Source organism: Schistocerca gregaria, chromosome 4 (assembly GCF_023897955.1).
Source record: "Schistocerca gregaria isolate iqSchGreg1 chromosome 4, iqSchGreg1.2, whole genome shotgun sequence".
NCBI lineage: Eukaryota > Metazoa > Arthropoda > Insecta > Orthoptera > Acrididae > Schistocerca > Schistocerca gregaria.
In genome coordinates, this window is record NC_064923.1 from 399,725,891 (window position 1) to 399,753,311 (window position 27,421).

A 27,421-nucleotide genomic window follows, 5' to 3' on the forward strand; every position below is an offset into this window, starting at 1 on the left:
ATGTTATGGAAGGAAGAGTACATTACACTGACGATAAGGAAAGAAAACTTGTAATCACAAAATTTGCAAAAAAGTATTGGCTTTGTTACTCTCTTCTTGCGACATAAAATGATCTTTACTCGTATAAATTTACTTTCATTTCCATGCAAGAATTGGCCTCAGGCCAAGCAGTCGTCGTTGTAAAACAGCGAGCTTGGTGACTAGAAACAGTTCTATCGTTAAATTAACGCACACAGTTAATTTGCCATAATAATAATAATAATCCCATCGAACTTCGTTTAAAACATAGGCTGCTGCAACGAATTACGAATGGTCAAATGGGATAACGATAAAGGGCTTTTGGCATGCCATCGTCTCGTCTCCGGACTGACTACTTCCAGTTAATTTACAGGGCAAAAATTATATACAACAAACTTAGTACGGAAATTCTGGATTTCCTACTATGTACCACAATAAAGAGAAACTAATTTAAACAACACTATTACTTAACACAGAATGCACGCTACAGGAACGATACAACATTATAACACCTATGCTCGAAGAAGTATAAAGCCTGTTAGTCCTATTTGCTTAACAAAAAACGATCGGAAATGTTATTCACAGTTAATTCATAAAAAGAGATTAAGTTGATTTTCTGAGACTCAACCTTATTTCTAATATGTAAATGTCAATGAAATGTTTCTGCAAGTGAAATGTTTTGGTAAAGCGCACTAAAACGACAACGTGTCATTCTGCAACTGTATACTAGTATCATTTTACAATGGTTTAGTGAAGTTATTGGCCGATCCACGGACGACGGCAGTTCGGGCACGTTGACGCACGCAAGGGGATTACATGTCGCCGATTCCAAGAGACAGTTTCGGTACGCTCAGGCGTGTGTTTCGCACTTCAGGAAAGCAAATATCATGCAAATTAAATCTCTCGCTTGCTTTTGCGGAATTTGTCACTTACCGCCACCATCAGCGATGACAACTCGCAACTAATGAAATAAAAATTCACTAAATAACTCGCCACGCTCTCGTTTTAACGCTCCATAAGCTAAAGCATTCATAGGAGATCACTCATAACAGCACTGAACGCTCGATTGTTTGTCGGAGAAAACGTGACGTAGGTGCGAAGTACATTTTTAAACTCGTCAACAATTGTTCGTGACTCCAATTATGGCAAAATTTTAACTGCTACCCCTGTAGAGCCATGGTTTTAACAATCAGTATAATCCTGGAGTAATTTCCGTCGCCATTCCTCTCCACGTTCATATTGTTCATAGCTAGTCTTTCTTCCATATTTAATTTATTGTCCCTGTTTCTGCGAACTTCTCTATAGATTTAATAACCTGGGACCTGTTTCATTCGACTGTACCCCTTCTTATTCAAAACAACGAATATGTAGTCTTTTACTCCGTTAGATCTGAATAAAATACTGTGTTCGAGTGCTAGAAATGTGTTTGTAAGAAACGAAGAAGACGCTACAAAAGTGCCCAGTCGAAAAATAATGCACGTCAATAATTTAATGTCATTTTTGTGACGCCAGTGTACGTAAACCCACAGATTAACGTTAAACCATTTTAAAAATGTGTTTGGGCAGCCCATAACTTTGTATACAGTAGCACATGGAATCTGGACACACATTTCTGATGTACATTCAGGTACTGACAATGACCACTGTGGCTAAAGACAGCTGGCAGTGGATGATGCGTACATTCAAAATGAATACAGCCCATAAAATAACTCTCTTCTGGCCGTGGGTCCCAGTTGTAAAAAACCATAAAAATACATCGGCGTTCCTCACCATGAAGGGGTAAGGCTGACACCTGCGCCATGTGAGATGAGACCGATACGAGACGCCTGTGCTGCGGATGGAGAGCCACCGGGTGCCACTCTGTGGCAGCTCCGTACAGTACGTCGCACACAGAACTAGTTTTCGGCACTATCATCACCCGATTCCCAAACCGTTCCTCGCCTTTCCTTCGAGAGAAAAGTCAGAGAGAAATGCAACCAACTGAGGATGGAACCAAGCAAGATATATAAACACACGCGACAGAGCATTAGGCACCCCATGAGACATGTCGCTAACATCGTGTATCACTGTAGCTAACTTTAATAGCAGTCGCAGTTCAGGAACGACGAGAGATGCAACAGATCAATATGCTTAACGGCGGAATTCTAGAACATATTCTGAGTTCGAATATAAATAAAATTCCTTAGAGACTGAAAATCTCATCTCCACGAATCACCAAGGCTTTAGAAAGCATCGCTCGCGAGAAACCCAGAATACTCTTTTTTCACGTGATATACTGCGAACTATGGATGAAGGGCAACAGTCAGATTCCATACTCCTAGACTTCCTAAAAGCATTAGACACGGTACCCCAATGCAGAACTTGCATAAAGAATTGGCTCCCAGATATGTGACTGGAACGAATACTTCTTAAGTAATAAAACCCATTATGTTGTCTTCGACTGCGAGCGTTCTACGGTGGCAATCGTAACATCCGGTGTGCCGCAGGGAAGTGTGATAGGACCGTTGTAATTTTCTGCACACGTAAAAGATCTGGCAAACAGGGTGGGCAGCAGTCTGCAGTTCTTCCCTTATGATGCTGTGGTGTACAAGAGGATGTCGAAGATGAGTGACTGTACGATGATACAAGAAGACCTAGACAAAATTTCTAGTTGGGGTGATGAAAGGCAGCTCTGACGTAGAAAAATGTAAGTAAATTCGGAAGAGTAGGAAAAACAGTCCTGCAATGTTCGGATACAGCATTAATAGTGTCCTGTTTGACACAGTCGCGTAGTTTAAATATCTGGGCTTAACGTTGCAAAGCGATGTGAAGTGGAGCGAGCACGTGAGGATTGTGGTAGGGAAGGCGAATGGTCGTCGTCGGTTTATTGGGAGAATTTTAGTAAAGTGTAGTTCATCTGTAAACGAGACCACCTGTAGGACACTAGTGCGACCTATTCTTGAGTACTGCTGGAGTGTTTGGAATCCGCACCAGGTCGGTTTGAAGGAAGACATCGAAGCAATTCAGAGGCGAGATGCAAGGGTTGTTATCGATAGGCTCTATCAGCATGCAAGTGTCAATGATATGCTTCGGGAGCCCAAATGGAAATCACTGGAGGGAAGAAGACTTCATTTCGAAGAAAACTACTGAAAAAGTTTAGAGAACCGACATCTGAAACTGAAACTGACTGCAGAACGATCCTACTGCCACCAACATACATTTCGCATAGGGGCTACGAAGATAAGATACGAGAAATTAGGACTCATACGGAGGAATATAGATCTTTTTTCCTCGTTCTGTGTGGGAGGGGAATAGGAAAGAAAACGACTAGTTGTGGTAGAGGGTACCCTCCACCATGCACCTTACGGTGGCTTGGGGAGTATTCATGTAGATGTAGATGCAGATGTGGACTGCTACGTTTCACCCGCTGTTGCCAGTGATCCCAGAAATTTTCCGTGAGGCTAAGATGGGTAGATTTAGCTGGACCTGTCGACGTGCAAGAGAGTGCCTAGGAGTTCGTCAAACTGTTACCGTTTAAATGCAGAACTATGAACACAGCTGTAATCATCATTTAATACTTCTTTTTAAGTTATTGCTTTCAGGCTACCCCATTTCACAAGACAGAATAATGCCACATAACGGAAGAAACAGGGCATTCGTCTCAGTTCCTTGTCAAATGGTTCAAATGGCTCTGAGCACTAAGGGACTTAACATCTGAGGTCATCAGTCCCCTAGACCGTAGTGGTCACGCGTTCCAGACTGAAGCGCCTAGAACTGCTCGGCCACAACGGCCGGCTTTCCCTGTCAAATTAAAAAATGAATCACATAACCAAACTGTATAAAGATCGTCTTCTGCCCAATTTCTGTGCTGTCTGATGCACTGAAGACGTGGAGTTTTTATGTACCGCTGTTAGTATTGGACTTTTCCGAGTTACCCGACCCCAGATGCCCACTGAATGCAGTTCCCTTCGCATTGTTTACTGGGAAACTGGTTGAGATGGACCTCCGTTCAGTGATAGCAGTTATTCCTTTGCAGTTTGAAACCAGTTATCACTGACATTGGGTGACATTCATCACGGTCGCTGTGGACAGCGACTTCTTCACGACCACTGTTCTTCCGCCATGATACAGGGCTGCGATTTGTACATATTTCCTCTTCGTCACCTTGGACAATCCCTGTTGACGCACCAACAAATTGGGCAATTCAATTCACAGTGTGGTCAAGGGTAAGAACGAACACGATTACGTTTATCTGCCTTATTCTGCTGACCCCATACAAACTGATGGTGGCACCCAGGGACGTCTCGTACCGATTCTGTACCATCTGGAGCGCTCAAAAGCAGGCGGTGTGCTTTTTGAAGAGGGTGATTAATGCTCTGTCTGGTGATCTTTCGTTGCTGCCGTGTCGGTTTTTCCGCTAAGCCGTTCCGGAAAAGCCTCATCTTGGTGAGTAAATTATGTCGTAAATTCGTCAGAGATGCTGCACAGTAATTCAGACATTACAGTGGTATTCAGAAGAAGCTGGGTTAAAATCAACCTCTTCGGATAATTTTCGGACTGACCCCGTAAGGAATTGACAACTGTAATTGTAACTACTGTACGGATTTGTTTAGTGAATTTAACGGCACAATTTGAGCAATTACGGTATTTCTAAAACACACTAAATCAATCTGAAAATATTTGAAACATGTAAAACTGTACTAGTTATAATTTACCTTAGATGTTATGACCTTGCATTTATTCGTCCTAATAGCTAAAACTAAACAAAACTCCGTCCGAAAAGGTCATGAAGGCCCAGCGGCACCGACCGGCCGCCGTGTCATCCTCAGACCACAGGCGTTACACTAAGCGGATATGGAGGGGCACGTGGTCAGCACACCGCTCTCCCGGCGTATTTCAGTTTACGAGACCGGAGCCGCGCTTCTCGATCAAGGAGCTCCTCAGTTTGCCGCAAAAGGGCTGAGTGCACCCCACTTGCCAACAGCGCTCGGCAGAACGCATGGTCACCTATCCAAGTGCTAGCCCAGCGCGACAGCGCTTGATAGTTGGATTACCAGAATAAATACAAGGGTGGCATGCAGTTCGAGTTGACGCATTATTTTTCCATGCCTTCATTTATAGTTCTTACGCCAGGTACAATGAAAACAAATGTCACGTCAACTAGACCGTGCAACGAATCTCAGACGTTTTGCTCTGTAGTCAACAAACCACATTATAAACACCTATGGGATGCGAGCAAAAGTTAGTAAACACTAATAGTTTGATAATGCAATTGCACGCTGAGCTCCCAAATTTGGGTGTGTTGTAGTCATCTGTAGACCGTGATTATACGCTAACGGAAACAAATCGTGACACCAAAAAATACTTAATGTAGGGTAATGAAATTTTGGGAATACCTGTACGTAATAGATTTATGTGAATGACATTGGAAGATTACAGCATAATGTAAGCGCGAGATGAGCCCACGCAAACGTGAAATGCTGATACATTAATAGCCTATGAAACCTCTATATGAAGCACGCAAACGTGCATGCATTATGTTGCACAGATGCTATAAGTCAGTTTGTGTGATGGAGTTCCATGCTTGTTGATCTTGGCCGGTCAATACACGGATGGTTAATGCTGTTTATGGATGACGCTGGAGCTATCGTCCAATGGTATTCTATACGCGCTCGGCTGGAGACAGATCTGGTGATCGAGCAGGTCAACGCAACATGTCGACAACTCTGTAGAGCGAGTTGTTTTACAACAGCGGGATATGAGAGAGCGTAATGCCGTTGGAAGACACCCCGTGGAATGCTAATCATGAATGGCAGCACAACTGATCGAATCGCAAGATAGACGTACAAATTTACAATTAGATTGGGTGGAATAACAACGAGAGTGTTCCTGGTGTCATGCGAAATCTCACCACAGGCCGTAACACCAGGTGTAGGTCCAGTGCGTCTAGCACGCAGATAGGTTAGCTGCAGGTTGGCCTCTTTGTAACCAGCACACGACCATCACTGGCACTGAGGCAGAACCAGCTTTCCATCAAAACACTCAACAGACCTCCAACCTGCCCTCCGATGAGTTCTAGTGCGACACCACTGTAGTCGCAAATGGGGGTGGTTTGGGGTCAATGTAATGCACGCTACAGGACATCTGGTTTGGAGCTGTCCTTGAAGTGACTGATTTGTAACAGTTCGTTATGTCACTGTCATGCCTACTGATGCCCAAATCGCTGCTGCAGATGCTGTATTATGCGCCGGAGCCAGGCCTTTTTGCGACTGTACGTTCTCATGACTGCCGCTGCCACCAATCACAGTGGCTGCATTTCTGTCAAGTATTTCTGCAGTATCGCAGAAGGAACACCCAACTTCTCGTAGCCCTATTACACGACCTGTTTCAAGTTCAGTGAGGTGTTGATAATGGCGTCTTTGTCGCCTTGAAGGCATTCTTATCCAACACCAATAAACCACGTGCAATCTCAAACGTAACTAACTCTCACGACCGTTGGAGGGTATATTATAAGCCAACCTGATTTAAATCATTATAGTGGCGCTACTAGCTCCACTATTATGCGGCTGGAGTGACATCTGAATAGGCATCATCTTTCATTTGTAGAAACACGCCTACCAATTTTCGTTTATGTCGCACAACTCCTTCTTGGTGCTGCGAATTTTTCCGTCAGTGTATTTTCCTTTCCTTCAGAGATGTTTCTGATGCAATGGCCAAAAATAATTTGAACATTGTACGTTATTTTCCTAGCATAGGTGGGAAGATATATGACGAAAGACGTCAGCAGACTATGACTCATTAACGCACATCGAAGTAGGGAAATGGTGTTTGTGGCATAACAGTCACCTGTGTTTACTCAGCCGTGCCAAATTATTTCTAAACATAACACATCTTGAATTCCGAGAATCGTATCAACAAAAACAGTATTTGCGTCATACACTTGTGTCTGTGTCTGCCTTGCGCAATCGTAGCTCTGCGAACGGTAGTCGTAAATATTTAACTACCGCATAGAAACATTAAGCTGAGACGATGAACTTTGATGACAGTGTCCTCAATCTGAAACATTTTTCTCGATGATAGATGACTTGGCGCCGACTTTGGATGTAGAATTCTTCAATTGAGCGGTTCAGGAAAAGTCCCACGTGGAAAACACCTCGTCATATTTCTGAAAATGCCTGGCACGGACAAGTTACTTTATCCTAGGGAAGAGAAAGGAGTCATTGGGCACTACGTCAGCACAATACGTGGGATGCGGTAAATCTGACAGCCCAAAGAACCAGCATGTTTGGTTGTGTCCTGTGCATAATGAGATAGGACACTGTCGTGAAGCAAAAGCTTCTCACTGGACAGCTTCCTGCGATGCTTCGTATTGACAATCGCCCGTAATCTCGAGAAATTTCGGTAGTAAGCTGCTTTGAAGATATGCCTCTTACTAGAATAATCTGTTAGTACCATACCAAGGCAATCCCAAAAAACACTCTGACTGCATATGTTTCCACCGCTCTCTTTGCTCCTTTGCCTCGGGGTAATATTGATACACCTACCAGTCGCCCAAAGTAACTGGACGGTCAGTGATTCATCTAGACTGACCTTACACAGGAGCAAAATTTCCACTGTCGTCTCGATTAGGCAGGATTTTTGAATGGGAGTGAGCAGTACCGAAACCCAGCGGATGACGGCCTTTCTCATCTCGAAAATGTTGCAAGATGTTGAAAACTAATCCACTGTTGTCTCGATTGTGATATGCCCGTCTTACAGCGCCAGGGCCTCGATGTCTCTAGCGATTCCAGATCTTTACCAAGAGATAGTCTGCCGCTTCGCTCTTCGCCGTTTAGACATTTGACCGTACTGGAATCAGTGCTGCCAACGTTTCAAAACGAAATAAGTTAAATGCGTCTACAGTCGAAAGCCAGAAAAAAGCTGAACTTAAACAAGATTTATTATTATGTAGTTTAATATTTGCAATTATTTTTCTGTACTGTGCATAAAAAATATCAGTCAATTTTTAAACATGGATACCTTGAGATAATTTTGTGTTTAAATAAACATCTTCACCTGAGTTTCCTTCCCGCAACTTTCTTTTCATACAGTAAACATTTAAGAAATATGTCTTCTAGGTATTTACAGGACAAACTTCACAATATCTGCACCGTAACATTACATCACCTCTTAGACTATAACACTGTGCTATTTCTTACACGTAACTACTGCGGTGAACAGAAGTTCACTGTTTCTCCCCTCAGTTTAATCGCTGGAATATTGTCTACTGCAAAAGTAAAGGTATGATTTCTGACTCATCCTGCATCAATCCCAGTTTTCTTCACTGAGAACAGCTTCGCGGTTCCAGTAACGCTCTCAATTATTTATATTTCGTAGTAACGTTTTTGGTATTGTCTATGTGTATGCTGACGAGCCCAGAACGCACACCAACATGGCTTTAGTTTTCTTTCATACTATTTTTAATTCGGCCTAATAACACATTTTCGTTGCATATTAAAGCATGTCCTGGAATGTTACTTCCTTTAATCAACTTTGACTTTAAAGCTTTCCTACAGTCGAGGAAAAAAGCCAAATTTTGGCGAAAAAAGATATAGTTCCGTATCCCACCTAAAAAACAGTCATTTGTCAGCTGAATGGTATTTAAGAGAAGCCGCAACTAGCTGTACAAAAGTCTGACTAAGAAAGCCTATGCATCACCTAGCCACTGTTCCATACGATGTTGCGTTGTTGCCGCACTCTCCACAAACTCAACGTTATAGCATTTGTGGCGTCTTGCCCACTCGTCTCGTATGGGGTGCCTGAAGCATGCTGCGTTCTCAAAATGCTGTACAACAATTCAAGCAAAATAATATTAATAGTTTTTATTACAATGAAGAAGGTAGACAATATTTAATTTACAGTGGTGTTGCAAGCGACTGGGCGGCAGCCAAACAAGTAATGTTCTTTTCTATAGACAATGTCCATGTAAGTAATTGATGTGGATCACTACTAACTGCTATCGTAGCACTCGCTGCTAGGCCTGGTCTAGTACTGTCCAAATACTGTGCTAATACTGTCCGAACACTGAGCGGCCGAGGCTGACAAGAGCGGCGCTTATGTTCTCTTCTTGTAGAGGACGCTCCTGTCGTGGTACGGTCCTAATCAGCGCACCATTGGCCGACGTCGTTTCACCGCCTTCTCTTCTCTTGCGTTCTTCATCTTCGTTCCGGTGCTTTTGGTCATACCAGAACAGCAATGTCCTCCGTCAAACGCAGAAACCAAGTTACCGTCAATACAGCATTTTGTCAGATAACAGTAGATCTTTAAAAATGGAAGATATGCTAATGCACTTTGTAATCCAGTACAGCTCTGCAGAAACATAAGACTGACAGGACATGTTAACTAATTTCTAATACTTTAAACAAGTGGTAAGAAGTAGTAGTTTTATTGTATCGATAGGCGATATTGTTTTCATTATATTTCATGCTTTTATCACAAGCAGGTAGAAATTTCAAGAATAAGTGTTAGTTTCAAACACTACAGAAAGTAAGTACTATACTCTCAGTTTGTCCTGAAGTGTATTTTACATTATAGCGCATATGAAAAACAATAGTATTATTAAAGGTGGTATTTGTATAACTTTTACATCATGTTTGCATATTTCGCTGCTTTTTATGTCATTAAAATCCGGGTCTTAGTTATCAGGGAGGAAGAAGCACGATACTGATTACGAAAGTGAAACTCAGTAGAAAGTAAAAGACGTCATTGGGCAAGGAAGAACCACAAAAGTAATTTGAGAATGGCGGGATTATTGTACACTCGGTAACTTAGCTATTAAATCTTACCTGTTGTGAAGAAAATCCCTTGGCAAACCTGCACTAAAACGGGAAGTTCTTTTATTCTCCAGCAAATGCCAGAGTCATTGTACTTGTTATTGTTTTAGAAGATATGTGTTGTCTGTTAGTACAGTATTGCTATTAGCGAGGTTTCAATGATCTGCAGTAGATTTTTCATTTGTTTAATTTTCCCTGCAAGACTGTGATGGCAGACTGTATGTAAGGCTGAAATATGACACCAAAAATTCGTTCTAAAGATCGTAAGCCATGTGGAATGTAAAGCTTGCAGGTGCAAATTCAAGCTACAGAAAGCTAAAAAATTATAGAAAATTGTAACAGTTTACCTATTAAGTAAAATACATTATATTCCTGAGTTATTTAGTTTTAGTCTATGATGGTGCCAGAATGTGCCATACTTACATACATACATACATTAATCCTCGTTCCATAGATGACATTTTCTAATGATGTGGAATGTGTAACTTTTACATAAGTTTTGTTTACACAAAATAATTAAATAATTTTATTATTTTTTACAGTTATTACTTCATATGTAAGAATTCATCTATTGCAAAGAAGAAGTTGTCTTACAGAAATTCTTTTGATTTGATTTTAAATGTTGGTTGGCGATCTGTCAGACTCTTAATACTATTTGGCAAATGACCAAAGATTTTTGTGGGAGCATAATTCACCCCTTTCTGCACCTAAGTGAAGTTTAATTGAGAGTAGTGAAGATCGCCCTTTTTTCTACTGTTTTAGCTACGCACTTCGCTGTTATTTTTTATTTGGGATGGGTTATTAATGATAAATAATTCATAAGTTAATGTATGTATTGCGAAGATACTGTGAATATCCCAAGTTCTTTAAATAAATGTCTGCAAGGTGATCTTGGGTGGGCTTCAGCTATTATTCTGAATACACGCTTTTGTGCTATGAATACTTTCTCTCTTAATGACAAATTGCTCCAAAATGTGATGACATATGAATGCCGTGAATGCAAGTAGGCGTAGTAGGCTAATTTACTGATATTTTTATCACCAAAATTTGCAATAACCCTAATAGCATAAGTAGCTGAACCTAAATATTTCAGCAGATCATCGTGTTTCTTCCAATTCAATATCTCATCAATGCACACACCCAGAAATTTTGGGTATTCTGCCTTAGCAACAAACTTCTATTCATAGTCTATCAATGGTGTTATGCCATTTACTGTACAGAACTGTATAAACCGTGTTTTCTCAAAATTTAGTGTGAGTCCATTTGCAGAGAACCACTCAATAATTTTCTGAAAGACATTATTTGCAATTTCCTCAGCCGATTCTTTCTAGTTGGATGTGATTACTGTACTTAAATCATCAGCAAAAAGAACTAGCTTTGCATTTTCATGAATATAGAGTGGCAAGTCGTTAATATATATTATGAACAATAAGGGTCCCAAGACTGAACACTTTCGGACGCCATTCTTCATACCTCCCCAGTTAGAGGACTCTGCTGGTTTTTGCAGACTATCTCTACTGTTAACTTCAACCTTCTGCATTCTTTAAGTTAAGAATGAATTAAACCATTTGTGCACTGTCCCATTCATACCACAATACTCAAGCTTGTTGTTGTTGTGGTCTTCAGTCCTGACACTGGTTTGATGCAGCTCACCATGCTACACTATCCTTTGCAAGCTTCTTCATCTCCCAGTACTTACTGCAACCTACATCATTCTGAATCTGCTTAGTGTATTCATCTCTCGGTCTCCCTCTACGAGTTTTACCCACCACGCTGCCCTCCAATGCTAAATTTGTGATCCCTCGATGTCTCAGAATATGTCCTACCAACCGGTCCCTCCTTCTTGTCAAGTTCTGCCACAAACTACTTTTCTCCCCAATTCTATTTAATACCTCCTCATTAATTATGTGATCTACCCATCTAATCTTCAGCATTATTCTGTAGCACCAGATTTCGAAATCTTCTATTCTCTTTTTATCGTCCATGTTTCACTTCCATACATGGCTACACTCCATACAAATACTTTCAGAAGCGACTCCCTGACACTTAAATCTATACTCGATGCTAAGAAATTTCTCTTCTTCAGAAACGCTTCCCTTGCCATTTCCAGTCTACATTTTATATCCTCTCTACTTCGACCATCATCAGTTATTTTGCTCCCCAAATAGCAAAACTCGTTTACTACTTTAAGTGTCTCATTTCCTTATCTAATTCCCTCAGCATCACCCGACTTAATTCGACTACATTAAATTATCCTCGTTTTGCTTTTGTTGGTGTCCGTACCACCGCTCTTCCAAGTCCTTTGCTGTCTCTGGCAGAATTACAATGTCATCGGCGAACCTCAAAGTTTTTATTTCTTCTCCATGGATTATAATGCCTACTCCGAATTTCTCTTTTGTTTCCTTTACTGCTTGCTCAATATACAGATTGAATAACATCGGGGAGAGACTACAACCCTGTCTCACTCCCTTCCCAACCACTGCTTCCCTTTCATGCCCCTCCATTCTTATAACTGCCATCGGGTTTCTGTTCGAATTGTAAAAATCCTTTCGCTCCCTGTATTTTACCCCTGCCACCTTAAGATTTTGAAAGAGAGTATTCCACACAACATTGTCAAAAGCTTTCTCTAAGTCTACAAAAGCCAGAAACGTAGGTTTATCTTTCCTTAATCTTTCTTCTAAGATAAGTCGTAAGGTCAGTATTGCCTCACGTGTTCCAATAATTCTACAGAATCCAAACTGATTATCCCTGAGGTCGGCTTCTACCAGTTTTTCCATTCGTCTGTAAAGAATTTGAGTTAGTATTTTGCAGCTGTGACTTATTAAACTGATAGTTCGATAATTTTCACATAAACAGGTTTATATATGACAAATTTTATGTTTCACACAATCAAATCTTTTGAGAGATCACAAAATATACCAATGCATTATGTTCAGTTATTCAATGCATTTAATATTTGATCAGTGAAAGCATATATATCAATTTCTGTTGAAAAGCCTTTCTGAAAACCAAATTGATATTTTGTTAGTACTTCATTTTAAAAAAAGTGATGCTACTTTTGAACACATAACTTTTTCAAGAATTTTGGATAAAGCTGTCAGGACTGAGATTGGGCTGTAATTGTTAGCATCAGATCCAACCCCTTTCTTATGCAATGGTTTAACAATAGCATATTTCAGTCTATCTGGAAAAATGCCCTGTTTCGGTGAGCTACTAGATATGTTGGTGAAAATACTACTTATTTGTTGGGAACAAGCTTTTAGTACTCTGTTGGAAATGTCATCAATTCCATGTGAGCTTTTACTTTTGAGTGAATTTATTATATTCCTAATTTCAGTAGGAGAGGTGTGTTGAATTTCAATTTTGTCAAATTGCATAGGTACTGCCTCTCGTGTATACTGCCTTGCATTTTCTGATGAATAGCTGGATCCTATTTTCTCTACAACACTTAAAAATGATTATTATAAATGTTTTCTACTTCTGACTTCTTGTGAACGACCTCTTCATTGTGTCTGATAGAAATACAGTCTTCCTGTGCTCTCGTTTGCCTTGTTTCCATGTTAACATTAATCCAAATTGTTTAAATTTTATTATCAAATGTGCTAATATCAGATATAATGCACATACTTCTGGACTTTTCAATAATTTTCCTTAATAAAGTGCAGTAGTTCTTATAATGCTTCACTGTTTTGGGATCATTACTCCTCCTATCAATAAGACACATTTCCCTTTTCCGTTTACAAGATATTTTATCCCTTTAGTAAGCCATGGCTTTTTAGATGGTTTCTCACAATTATATTTCACTGGTTTCTTAGGGAAAATGTTTTCAAATATACTCATAAAGGTATCATGAAATAGGTTAAATTTTAAGTTAGTATCATGTTCCATGTCACCTCATCCCAATATAACTGTTGCAAGCTTTCCCTACAATTTGAATTGTTCAATCATTAATCGAATGCGCTATTTAGGAGACCTGTTTTCCATTACGACATTGAGCTGTATCATATACTGTAACTGACTGTGCATCATGAGCAGACAGACCATTCTTAGTAGTAAAAATTTTATTTGATTAAATTTATTTTGGTCTATAAAAACATTATCCTATAAAAACATAATCTATCAATGTGCTGCTTTACTGTACCACCTGAGTAGGAAAATCAATAACTGATGTCAAATTGAAAGAACCAAGTAATACTTCAAGGTCAAGCTTTCTATCAGACTCATTCAGAAAATCTACATTGAAATTCCCACAAACAATAATTTGCTCTCGTCTGACAGCACAACAAAAAAATCTAAGTTTTCAAAAATAGTTGAACATTTTTCACTGGGGACCTGTAAATGGCTACAATTATAAAAGTGCCATTATTTAGTTTAAGCTCACATGCACATGTTTCTATATGTTGCTCTACACTAAATATTTAGTTCCTAAATTTTTCACACTACGACAGGTTTTAACATATATGGCAACTCCTCCTTTCTCCATGGTGCCTTTACTTACATGTGCTGAGAGCCTATATCCACCTGCATTTACCATTTCCATACCTGTGACTATATGATGTTCAGACAGGCATAGGGCATCTATTCCACCCTTAGTTTCTAAATCTTCTAATCAAACAAGATTTTCCACTGTGCGTTTAAGTGAATCTTGTGACATACTAACAATTTTTCACTGTACTGTTATGAAAATCTTGTGATATTTCTTTTCATATCCCTAGTACCTGCCTGTCTGAACTTCTCGTTAGGCTTAATTTCAATCAATGTAGGAAGATTGGACACTGATCTTAATTGAAAGAAGTACTCCCATGAGTTTCAGTCCCCCCCCCCTCCCACCCACCCACCTTAAAGATTTTCCTATCATCCCAGCCAGTTCACCCTTCCCTTTCCTACTGAGATGCAGACCATGTCTTGTGAAGCCCCACCTGGCAATACTGTCAACAGGAACCAAACCTACCCCTGATAAAGTAGCCGCCCAAAGCAGTTGATCTAGCTCCATATTGACCCTCCTGACAGAGCGTTTCAATTGGGGCCGATCATACTGCATGAAAGCAGGAACCAAGCCAACATTTGTATGGTTCGTTGCAGATGCTATTTTTACCAGGTCACACTCAATATTGTAGGCCTGGTCCCTATCACTACTGTTTCCAGCTCCACCCACTACCACAACATAATCCTGCTATGTAAAATCATTGCACAATGTCCTGCTTCCTCTATCACTTAGCTAAGACATGCACTGGGCTTGAAAATACTTGTGACCTGGTACCTGTCACCTGATTTTTCCTGCAAGATTTGGCCCACACCTATTCCATGGCTACACCCAACAATAGAACTTTCCCCCCACTTCCTACTTTTTTGCAGCAGTTGGTTTCCTTGTGGAAGTCTCTTGAGTACTGACTACACTTACATCTATTTAAGCCTCTTCCTTAGTTGATTGAGATAGCAAAGCAAATCTATTGTTTGTGCCAGTGATGAAACGGTCAGAAATCTCTCTTTCTGCGGTCCCAGTTCCTTGCTACCACTTCCCACCTGTTTTCACCCTTCTTCTCCCTTAACTTCAACAGTTCCTCCCTAGCGCTATCCAGTTCAGCCGGAAGGGCTCTAATCTTCCCTTCCTGTTCCGCTATTTTCCTCTCCCTTGCACATAATCTGCAATACCATGGAAGAGACCCATTTACTTCCACGATTCCCATGCCACTACATTCACCCCAATGAAACCATCTGCCACAACAGCTGCGAAATCCCCAGAACTGACTTTCCTATGGCAGCTCAAACACTTCTCGCTCACGGTTGTTTACAATACTTTTATAAAATTTAATTAGGCTATACAGTAATACTCTATTAACTAAAGATCACAAGAGTCATTAAACCGTGGAACACTAATATACGTGTATACTATTAATATAGTAATATAATGCAGTTAAACTGCATCAAAACCTGTATGTTGTTGTTGTGGCTGTTGTAGTCCTCAGTCTTGAGACTGGTCTGATGCAGCTCTCCATGCCACTCTATCCACACAGTAAAGCTGAATGCCCTCGTGAAAAATTACGGCTGTAGTTTCCCCTTGCTTTCAGCCGTTCGCAGTACCAGAACAGCAAGGCCGTTTTGGTTAGTGTTACAAGGCCAGATCAGTCAATCGTCCAAACTGTTGCCCCTGCAACTATTGAAAAGGCTGCTGCCCCTCTTCAGGAACCACACGTTTGTCTGGCCTCCCAACTGATACCCCTCCGTTGTGGTTGCAGCTGCCGTACGTCTATCTGCACCGGTGAGGCACACAAGCCTCCCCACCAACGGCAAGGTCCATATTTCATGGGGAGGGGGAGGGGGGAAACTTGTATACCCGAAAAATTAGGCCTAAGACCGTCTGTGCACGATTCATACTTTAAGGGTTTTGAAAGGAAATAAAAGATAGAAATTAAAACACTTAATTCTCCGAGTTAAGGGTTTCTCCGAGTGCTACTGATAGCCTTGGGAGAACCAGTCCTGACGAAACTCTACCATCCGGTGAGCAAGATGTATGAAACAGGCAAACACCCTCAGACGTCGAAAAGAATATAATAATTCCAATCCCAAAGAAAGCAGGTGTTGACAAATGTGAAACGTACCGAATTATCAGTTTAATAAATCACGCTGCGAAATACTAACGCGGATTCTTTACAGACGAATGGAAAAAGCTAGTAGAAGCCGACCTTGGGGAAGATCAGTTTGGATTCCGTAGAAATGTTGAGACACGTGAGGCAATACACCCACTACGAACTTGAGGAAATACACACTGAGAACATTTTGAGAGTCAGCTGTGCTAACTACACTTACAATGGCGTACTTAGGTCTTAGTGCGAGTTGTCTTCCACTTTGGAAGAGTTGTTGCCCTAAATAGCTATTCGTCTGCTGTCCCAAACGGTAGAGCAGCCATTAAAAAGTGGGGCAGAAAACTAGCAAACGCGTGGTACTGTTACTAACCTAACGTACTGGTGTAGATAGCTGCTGCCACACGTATTTTGGGAACACTGTGGTTGAAAATGATTGTATGGTATTGGTCAGAGCATTAAGATTATATGATTATTAGCAAAGGTTTGTGTGCTCTTTTAATTTTTACGATGCTTACTAAAGTTGTTCAGCAAACAGAAATTCTGAAGACAGAATTACGTGTCAACGACTCGTATAGGAAAACCAGCAATTACCGATGTTTTTAGCGCTTCTAGTGGTTTTCAATTACAGGAAATTTGTCGATAAAGCCTTCAAGCTATTGGTTATCTTGAGCTTGATAAACCTAAACTTCTGCGTCAGCACAAAAGTAAAAAATGCCTCGATCAAAGTAATAATAACGAAAACGTAAAATTCAAAACAACTCAATAATTTTCTAGAAAATAACGTTTTGAAGTGATCGACCACATGATTCCGTTACTAAAGGGTCTAATCGACAATTTTTGCTCGAGTTCTTTTCAGTCATTGGAAAAATTTGCTCTTGGACATCCTATAGGCGTCGATCAAACTGTAAAATAGTACAAAAATGATTTTGATTGAGACCGATTGATAAGTGATATACATATATATTCGTAAAGTTTGAAGAGATGAAAGGAGCTTGAAGGAAGTTGTAGAGTTTAGAGAGATTTATGAATCTACCAGAGAGCTAAAGCCAAGATCTGAACGCTTTCTTCGCTTCGTATTGCAACTCCTGTTCAAATGATCGAAGGCTTTCTAATTTATGCTAATTCAAAACATATTTAAGATCTGCAGCGTTGCAGGATCGATGCCGTCATATGACTATTTTGCATCTTTACTGCGACGTTACCGATGAAGCAGTTTTAAGTGATTTGTTAGCTATATTTAGTTATTCTTACGCATAAGTGCTCCACAGGTTTTTGCATCTTCCAAGTTTTTTTATTGAATAGCATATAATTAAATAAATAATGTTCTGAGAATAATTTGGAATTTTATCGTAGTTTTTACCCCTAAAATCCCCTTTTTTATGAATTTTTCTACTATTTTCACATTCCGGAAGAGGGGCAATCTATTTTGCACAATCACCAACTCAGAAGGAAATATGGACCACCACGCCAGAGCGTGATATTAGGTGTTGCGTGGTGAATAGCAAGAATCAGCAGGAGTCGTGTAGAGCTGTGATTAAGGTCAACTCGATGCCTTCCGCATACTGTTATTGCACGATAACTTCCTTTCGAGACGCATACCACTTCCGAAGCCCTGTCACGCAGATGCACTGGCTACACTGACAAGTCGGTAGATTATTTTTTCCTTTCGTTGCTCACTACATTCCCATGTTTAGTGCAGTTGAAAAGAAGGAAGACTTGGCACGGGTTTCTTCTGTTGGACAGTAAACTGCATTATACGACGGAATGTTTTAAACGTAATTAAAAAGTTATGCTCGTGTAGTAACTGGTCGCCGTCCTTGTTTTATATACTGGGTGGTCCACTTACCGTGACCGGCCCAAATATCTCAAGAAATAAGCGTCAAACGAAAAAACTACAAACAACGAAACTTGTCTAGCTTGAAGGGAGAAACTAGATGGCGTTACGGTTGGCCCGCTAGATGGCGCTGCCATAGGTCAAAGGAATATCAACTCCGTTTTTTTAAATAGGAACCCCCATTTTTATTACAATTCGTGTAGTACGTAAAGAAATATGAATGTTTTAGTTGGACCATTTTTTTCGCTTTGTGATAGACGGCGCTGTAATAGTCACAAACATATGGCTCACAATTTTAGACAAACAGTTCGTAACAGGTAGGATTTTTAAATTAAAATACAGAACGTAGGTACATTTGAACATTTTATTTCGGTTGTTCCAATGTGATACATGTACCTTTTTGAACTTATCACTTCTGAGAACGCGTGCTGTTACAGCGAGTAGTTCGCCCTCCGTAATGTTCGCATGTGCATTGACAATGCACTGACGCATGTTGTCAGGCATTGTCGGTGGATCACGGTAGCAAATTTCCAACTTTTCCCACAGAAAGAAATCCGGGGACGTCAGATCCGGTGAACGTGCGGACCAATCCACCTGTTATGAAATATGCTATTCAATACCGCTTCAACAGCACGCGAGCTATGTGCCGGACATCCATCATGCTGGGATTACATCGCCATTCTGTCATGCAGTGAAACATCTTGCAGTAACATCGGTAGAACATTACGTAGGAAATCAGCATACATTGCACCATTTAGATTGCCATTGATAAAATGGGGGCCAATTATCCTTCCTCCCATAATGCCGCACCATACATTAACCCGCCAAGGTCGCAGATGTTCCACTTGTCGCAGCCATCGTGGATTTTCCATTGCCCAATAGTGCATATTATGCCGGTTTACGTTACCGCTGTTGGTGAACGACGCTTCGTCGCTAAATAGAACGCGTGCAAAAAATCTGTCATCGTCCCGCAATTTCTCTTGTGCCCAGTGGCAGAACTGTACACGACATTCAAAGTCGTCGCCATGCATAGAAATATGGTGTGGGTGCAATCGATGTTGATGTAGCATTCTCAACACCGACGTTTTAGATATTCCCTATTCTCGCGCAATATGTCTGTTGCTGATGTGCGGATTAGCCGCGACAGCAGCTTAACACCTACTTGGGCATTACCATTTGTTGCAGATCGTAGTTGACGTTTCACATGTCACTGAAGATTTCCTGTTTCCTTAAATAACGTAACTATCCGGCGAACAGTCCGGACACTTGGATGATGTGATCCAGGATACCAAGAAGCATACATAGCATGCAGCCGTTGGGCATTTTGATCACAATAGCCATACATCAACATGATAGCGGGCCAACCGTGGAGCCATCTGGTTTCCCCCTGCAAGCTAGACAAGTTTAGTTCTTTGTAGTTTTTTCGTTTGAAGCTTATTTCGTGAGATATTTGGCCCTGACGCTATCAATGGACCACCCCGTATATAATTTATTAAGTGATCTTGGGGTATGGCTAAGTAACATCTCTATCAGATTATCGATTACGATTTATGAAGATTATACTCTCTGCTTACGCTACGGCCAGTGCCCACAAGTGATAATAAAATTATTGAAATGTCTTTGTCTGAAGGACCTATTCAGCTAGTATAACATCATCAATTCTTTCTGGGTGTAGATTGTAAGGTGTCAAAATTAGTTTTGAACAGTTTCATGTCGTTACGTAAGTAAGGTGGTCGTTTCAATCAATTATAAACAATTATGGTATCAGATAAAAGGTCTAAAAATGCTTTATTTCTTGTAACTAAAGTCAATGTTTGTATATGTTGTGGAAAACCCAGTATTGTAACCAGCTGTACAAGCGTTCACTCAGATGCGACAGACTATCTATGCGGCGGTGAGCGACAGCAGCAACATGCACCAGAGATCATCCTGTGCGGTCTGGCCACTATGCGACGAAACGGCTGCCACAAAAAATTATATATTGATTGTTAAAGAATAACGCTAGCGCTGTACGTTTGTCTACATTTATGGTTTTATGGGAAGAAGCAGTTAATCACCATCGAGGAGCCAAAGAGTACGTGAGCCTGACGCCTCAGGCTTGTGTTACTGCATGTGGGTCGACAGACGTTTACGTGTGACACTATCGATACTTTGCTGTAAGAATTCGATGTAGACTATTAAGGAGGCTGGAGATTTACCGTCAATTTTGTTAGAAAGGTTTCTTAAGTTTGTAATGAATGAATTTAGATTTTTAAATGCAAGGTTAGATGATGCAGTAACGATTCTAGAGCACAGCCGCTGGAACTGTTTGATGAATTTTATTGGAATATAGCTCCTCGTAATTTTGGTGTGTACTTGAGCTGTGGTCAAGCGATCTTAGAGATGTTGTGGATACGAGAGAAGCCAACACCTGAAGTGCTTGAGTTTTGAAATTTTGATTTTAAGTGATCTTGAAAATGGTGTTGGTGCCTACTTTTTATTTTTTATTTTTCATTAATAGTTGGTGGAGTGTTGATGACCTCTATAATTATTTGTGAGCTTAATTCAAAAAGATCAGTGGGGTCGTTATGAAATTATAGTGTTGGCAAGCTTGCTTACCTATTCGATCAGGTACACGAGTGCTGACGTTTTATGAATTACTCATACTGTGTTTTTAAGAACCTGTTATCTTCTGAGACGTTAGATTGAGATCTATTACGCTTCTCCACAAATTTTTAGCAATTTATTGCATCTATATTTAATTTTTTTCTCGGTTTCCTCTTGTACTGGTTTGGGGTGACGGAGAAAGTTTTATCAAAGCTAGATACATGGACACTCATAGGCGGCAACTCCGACACAGTGCAATATTTGAGAGTGAACTTACGTTACACACCACCAGCTACTAAAGAAGAGAATTTGTTGCGGGCGGAGAGGTATTTGGAAAGAAAAATTTCAGTGGCAGCCAACAGAAATTAATGAACGACGAGCGCATTGTGGAAATCTACGACGTAGCTGCTGGATTATTACTTCCCCTCTTTTGTAAGAAAAATTATTATTTTTGAAAGATAATCCTGCATCAAAGACTAATTTTATAAATTGGACTTGGCTTGGCGAATATATATATATATATATATATATATATATATATATATATATATATATATATATATATATATCTGTGTGTGTGTGTGTGTGTGTGTGTGTGTGTGTGTGTGTGTGTGTGTGTGCGGGCGCGCGCGCGCATTAATCGGACTATCGAATAAAAACTACATCATCTCGAACAGCTGCTGTAGTATTAGCAACTCCTGTATTGTGATGTAGCTCATCTGTCAGTTGATTGACGAATTGCATACATTCATGTAGGTAGCGTAGATTCCGTCGAAGAACATCGTGGTTACACTACTTTTTAGAGAGATCAGAAATTCGTAACGCTGTTCACAAACGTCTGTATCGGCAGGTATCTGTTGTACATGCGCGTAAGTCCTTAACATCGTATAAACAATGTCAGATATCTAAAATATTAATAACCGGCTGCCATGTTTGACGATCGGGAGCTCATGACTGTGTAATGAAAGAGTTTTTACAGTTGCGGAATATGGTGACGTTTTCGCCTGAAAAGTAATACATATCACTGAGAAATTAAGCAAAGTTAGTTATGAAAGAGACTGTTGGTATTTATCCTACTTTTGTTAGGCAAAGAACGCCCCATAGACATCAGGAGTGTCACACCAGCAACTCTGTGTAACATGCCACATCGCGGAATATAGCTTAAGCTTAGTATAGCAATGTAATATACATGGAAAACCTGAACTCCAGCGACGAAATTATGTAGGTTATTTAGGGATTTTTTCTGAGTGTTGACCCGTGGTGTATGGTAGGTCGTTACGGAAGAAATCTGTATTTTCTTTGATTTCCTGCACCCGTTTATCTTTGTATTTGTACTGCGCTGAAAGTCAATACAGAGTGGTGCATATGTTGCCGGTATGCGCTGTGTGCCTTGTTTGGAAAGAAACTTTGCTCAATTCGCCCACGGTACTTGCTGTTGACAACAGTAATGACTGCTTTACTCTTCGCCCTTAAGCTTGTTTTCACTGTCACATGATTGTTTCCTCGACAGTGTTATTTCTATTTTAATATTAATAATGATCAGTAAGGATAGGTTTGTCGATGAAGGTTTAACCATTGGACCCGGTCACAACCAAATCCAGTACAGTATGTCTCGACATTTGTCAGCAACCTCAAAGGAAATCCTTGTCAACTGTTTTAATTTGATTTGCCGGACAAACCAGTTTCTCAACTGAGAAAGATAATTCTGACATCTTTGCTCAAACAAGTACTTACCAGGGCGTCACCTTAACGAGTTATGTAGGAAAGACCCAGGAACGAATGGTTAACCATCGTCTACTCTGGGCGTCAGACACCAGGCAACTCCTCAGCCGCTCTCAGATGGGGTTCAGAAGATTTCGATACACTATCGACAACTTGAACCTGCTAGAGGTGGCTATTCCTACTGAACCATCGCTGTCTCGGTGCATTCTTTGACATCTGTAAGGCGTACAACACTACTTGGAGGCACAGTATTCTAGGACATCTACACCAATTCGTGGTCACCTTCCCATTTTCGTACAGTCCTTCCTATCTAAGCGTTTTTTTCGGTCCCGAGTTGGTGATGTGCTGTTTGATCGTTTCGAGCAGGAGAACGGTATTTCACAGAGCAGTGCTTTAAGTGTTAGCCTCTTTGCCACAGCCATAAAAAGTAGTAGTCTACGGTTAGGACTCGTGTACAATGCTCCTTATTTGGGGACGATTTTACAGTTCTCTGTTCTTCCTTCAGTGCTGCAACTGCAACTCAGCTGTTACAGCTTACACTGCAGAGATTAGAGGGTTGGCAACAAAGACAGGTTTTCAGTTTTCTGCAGATAACTGCGTGTGTATGTTCATTTTAACCACTCTCGGCGGGTTTTCAGTTTACCTAATTTGCACATGAGGGACATCATTCTACATTTTAAAGACTCACTCAGGTTTATGGTCCTGATTTCTGACTCCAATTTGTCGTGCCTACCACACCTGAGAGACCTGAAAGCAAGAACCAAGAATGTACCGAACACAATAACGTATCTGAGCCACAGCTTCTTGGAGAAGAGGGGATAGCGTGCGTCTGCTGCAGTTTTATAGGGCTTTCGTGCGATCGCGGCTAGACTGTGGACGCGCAGTATATGGATCAGCGAGTCTTTCTTATCTGAAGCTTGTTGACGCTATCCATAAAGATGAGATCGTGTTAACTCCTTCAGCATCAACTACGGCGTGAAGATGGCGCATTGAAGCACTGCAACTGGTAGCTACACAATAAATAAGATCATAAGGACGGCTGTAGGCCTTTAATTTTCTTACAATAGTGAATGGCCGTGGCCCCCAAGACCTGCAGTCAAAAGGATGGACATACAAGAGGGGATTGGGCTGGACACAGTTGTTTACAAGACCAGCCCCATACCCACTTTCTGTGCTGAGGCTGACAAACCGCCTCTCACTATCAGGCGGAGTTTCGAGTCCTCCCTTGGGGCATGGGTAAGTGTTTTGTCCTTAGCGTAAGTTGGTTCAAGTTAGATTAAGTAGTGTGTAAGCCTAGGAACCGATGACCTTAGAAGTTTGCTCCCATAGGAACTTACCAGAAATTTCCAACTTTTTTCCTCCCTGCTCCGGATTCCCCTGCATAGCATAATGTTACTCCTCCGTCTCTGGAACGCCTTTTCTCCAATCGTACACAAGCAGCAAGGCCATTTGGGATCCGCGCGATAGTCACTTGGTGTGGGGCGATTATAACACCAACTCCAGTGTTTTAAATACCTGCCCCCCTTATTACTGCAGAGGCTCAGAGGAATTTTACATTTAGTGCAGTACAGGAGAGGATACACTTCGGCATATATTTTAATACATAGCACCACAATAATGAAGCTGTATTTAAGGATGGGCCTAAACAGGGGGAATCCGTTGGTCGCTTTGTTGTTTTACCCGACTGTGTATTCAAGATCTGACTGCCTCAGGACTTCGACGCGGAAATATATGCCGTCTTATGGACACTGGAGCAAATGAGACATTTCTAGTGCTAATTCCCTTGTCTTTTCCCATTCCCTGAGTGCCCTTCACTTTCTACACCGCTAGTGCCCAGCAGATAAAACAATCCAGAATATGCAGGACGCCCTCCTCCAATTACAGACACCGGGGAAGGAGGAGTCTTTCTGCTGGGTGCCAGGGCACATGAGTATTGCGGGGAACGAACGGGAGGATGTAACACCTGTAAAGGAAGTGTGTCGCGATACTCGATTAGTTCAGTTCGCCATCGGTTGCCTCGCTGTTCAGGTGCAGAGTCGTGCGTCGGTGAGAAGAAGACTGGCTGGAAGTGATAAACCATAAACGAGGTCTAGTGAACTCCACCACGTGGTGGAGGTCCCTCCACGCAGGCGGGATCAAGTCCTCCCTATTCGCCTTCGCACCGGCCACACCTTTATGACGCAGGGCTTCTTGCCCCGGTGAGAGGACCTACACTGCGTGGTGCTTGTGGCATACTGATAGGGCGACACCTCATTTGCCGGCAGATTTGTTGTCTATTTAGCTGACAGTCTAACGAATGTGGTACGACTTCTAAATTTTTGTGAATTGTCCGACTTAGCCTTGAAAGTTTAGGGTGGCATTTCCAATTTGTTTTCAGGGTGGCTGACTCATCCGTGTTCTTGGCAAGTGGTCAGCCAGTCACGTAGTGCAGTGAATTTAATTTAGTTATTCTCCTGTCTTCCTTAGTTTTCCGTAATAGTTTTATAATACCTGAACAGTTTTGACGCTGTCTTCCATGACGTGAGCTAGTGTGAATGTGCAGGTGGTCATGTGTCAGACTGAATGAGAGTGAGTGCGGTTTTTAATCACAGTCATGTATACGGTTTGTAACGAATCACCGGAGGCCAATGGTCTCTCATACCAAAATACTCAGAATGAAATGGTCTAATCCGACATGTCGAACGCTATGCTGAAATTTTTCACGCAGCTAGAATACACCTTAAGAAATTCACTGTCAAAGTTTTAGCTACTGAGCTGCAACTATTTTTAAAAAAATTATTAAAGTTATTCATTTTTGTCGCTTGAAGAACCGTTTATAACAGCGGTTTGTACAGCCATTCCTGCGTAGCACTCGAAACGGCGAATAAGCAGACGCAACCGAGACAAGAGGACTTAGTGTCATACTGTTTACTAACGAGGTAATGACTTGTACGTTGTTACGCTTAAGGCTGTTGGAAGCCATCAAGGGCACTCCAGGATAGAAGATCAGACATGATGTAGAGGGCAGGCAGAAGTGGTAGCGTTCAAGTTACGGAAACTAAACAGTAACGCTAGAGCCCTGCAAATTGCAGACGCTCTGGACAGCTGTCTCAGGGAAGTGAAACCACTTCCGAGAATTAACTCGTAACTCCGCCCAAAGCCTAGATGCTGCTCAAAGGCGTCACAGTAGAAGAAGGCCCAGAAAAAGTACTTCTTAGCAGAGGTAGCAAGTTTGATCCTTTATCCTGAGAACTGCAACGTCAGTGGGTTTACACAGATACAGCGCTACTACAGCAGTCCCCACTCACAAAAGACTGAGGGCCGGGCGAAGCGACGTAAAACACTGTTGTTGATGGCTATAATAATAGTGGCAGTGACGTTTAGCTTTCAGCCGAACGCTGTTGCTAACAGACTCGGAGTTTCTTGTTAACGTAAATTCCGGGAGCATCCCTACCTAACGAGTACGAGAGGGGGAGGAATCTAGATGTGGTTGACCAGAGGAGACCTGGAGGTACATAGTGACTCGTCAGATTGGCCAAAACTTGTTAAGTGCTTGTGGATTGGTGGGCCCACTTAGAAAGGGAGAAACAGTGCGCCGCCATGGTTCTTTAAGAACCTATGTTTTTGTATTCAGACAGTTCTCAGTCAAACCGTTGGGGCGCCGACTCCGAGTCGCTCGTAGCCAGCCTCGGTAAGCTCCGACACGCCTGTTTGCCTCGTTTGGAGTGCTTGTCTCAAGTTTGTACATAACATTGTGCTAGTGTTCGGTACCTCTGTTAGCGTTCACCCTCGTGGTTTCAGACAGAGACGTCTCTTACGCTATCAAGTGCCTCCTTTGCCTTTTTTAATGTTTAGAATCGACCTTCATTGTAGTAGTTAGTCTGAGCACTAATAAATCAGACCCCTGAATTACACGAGACTGAAAACCAGCGCCTCTCATAGGTGCCCTGCGACAGTGTTTGGCGCTGATCGAAGTCATAAGCCTGCTTTCACTGGGATTTGTCTTTCTACATTTACTCCTCATCGCTCCGAAACTACAGACTGCTCTCAAGCCCCCTGCTTTCCCTGTGACCTTGTAAGGTGTCAGGCAAATCCAACACCTTCCATGAAAACCCTGATATGATAAGCAAATCCAGTAGTATATCATATAGCTCCGAATAAATCGTGACATTAAATTAACCAAAGTAATACGAGTAACGAGTGAGCAAATGGAATACCACAGACTAACACAAGAATGCCTAAATGCATGTCGTACCTTCCCACCGTGAGACCGACGCAGGTCTGAGGGGAGAAACGAGAACAGAAGCCAAGAGCAGAACCGTGTTAAGCTAGAAGGCCCTACGATAAGGGACGAACTGGACACCCACGTCGCTAGCCTACCTCTAAGACTACCACCCGCACGTTTTAGCGTGAGACTTTTTCGCGTCTCTGTTACGTCAAGGACCACCCCCCAGCCCATGTTAAAAGCTAGAGCCCTACAGAAAAACAGTATAGATATTACGATAACACAAAAAGGGCCACTACCACCCGCAAGTTTTAGCGTGAGACTTTTTCGCGTCTCAGGTACGTCAAGGACCACCCCCCCCAGCCCATGTTAAAAGATAGAGCCCTCCAGAAGAACAGTATAGATCTTACGATACCGCTAAAAGCACCACACCAGCTGCAGGTTTCAGCGTGAGACTTTTTAGCGTCTCTGTTACGTTGCAAACTTTAGAAAACATTGCCCCACCACTAAAAATATAACGTTTCTCATTGGATAGACAGAATTTTTGTAGGCGGAGCTTAAGGTTAACATAGAGACCCTGACTGGTCAGATGAAAACACAGCTAGATAGTTTTTTTAAAACTAACTTCGGTAAATTGTAGTAAGGAGAAGAGGAGTTGCTTCCGAGATGGCGAGGTGAGCGG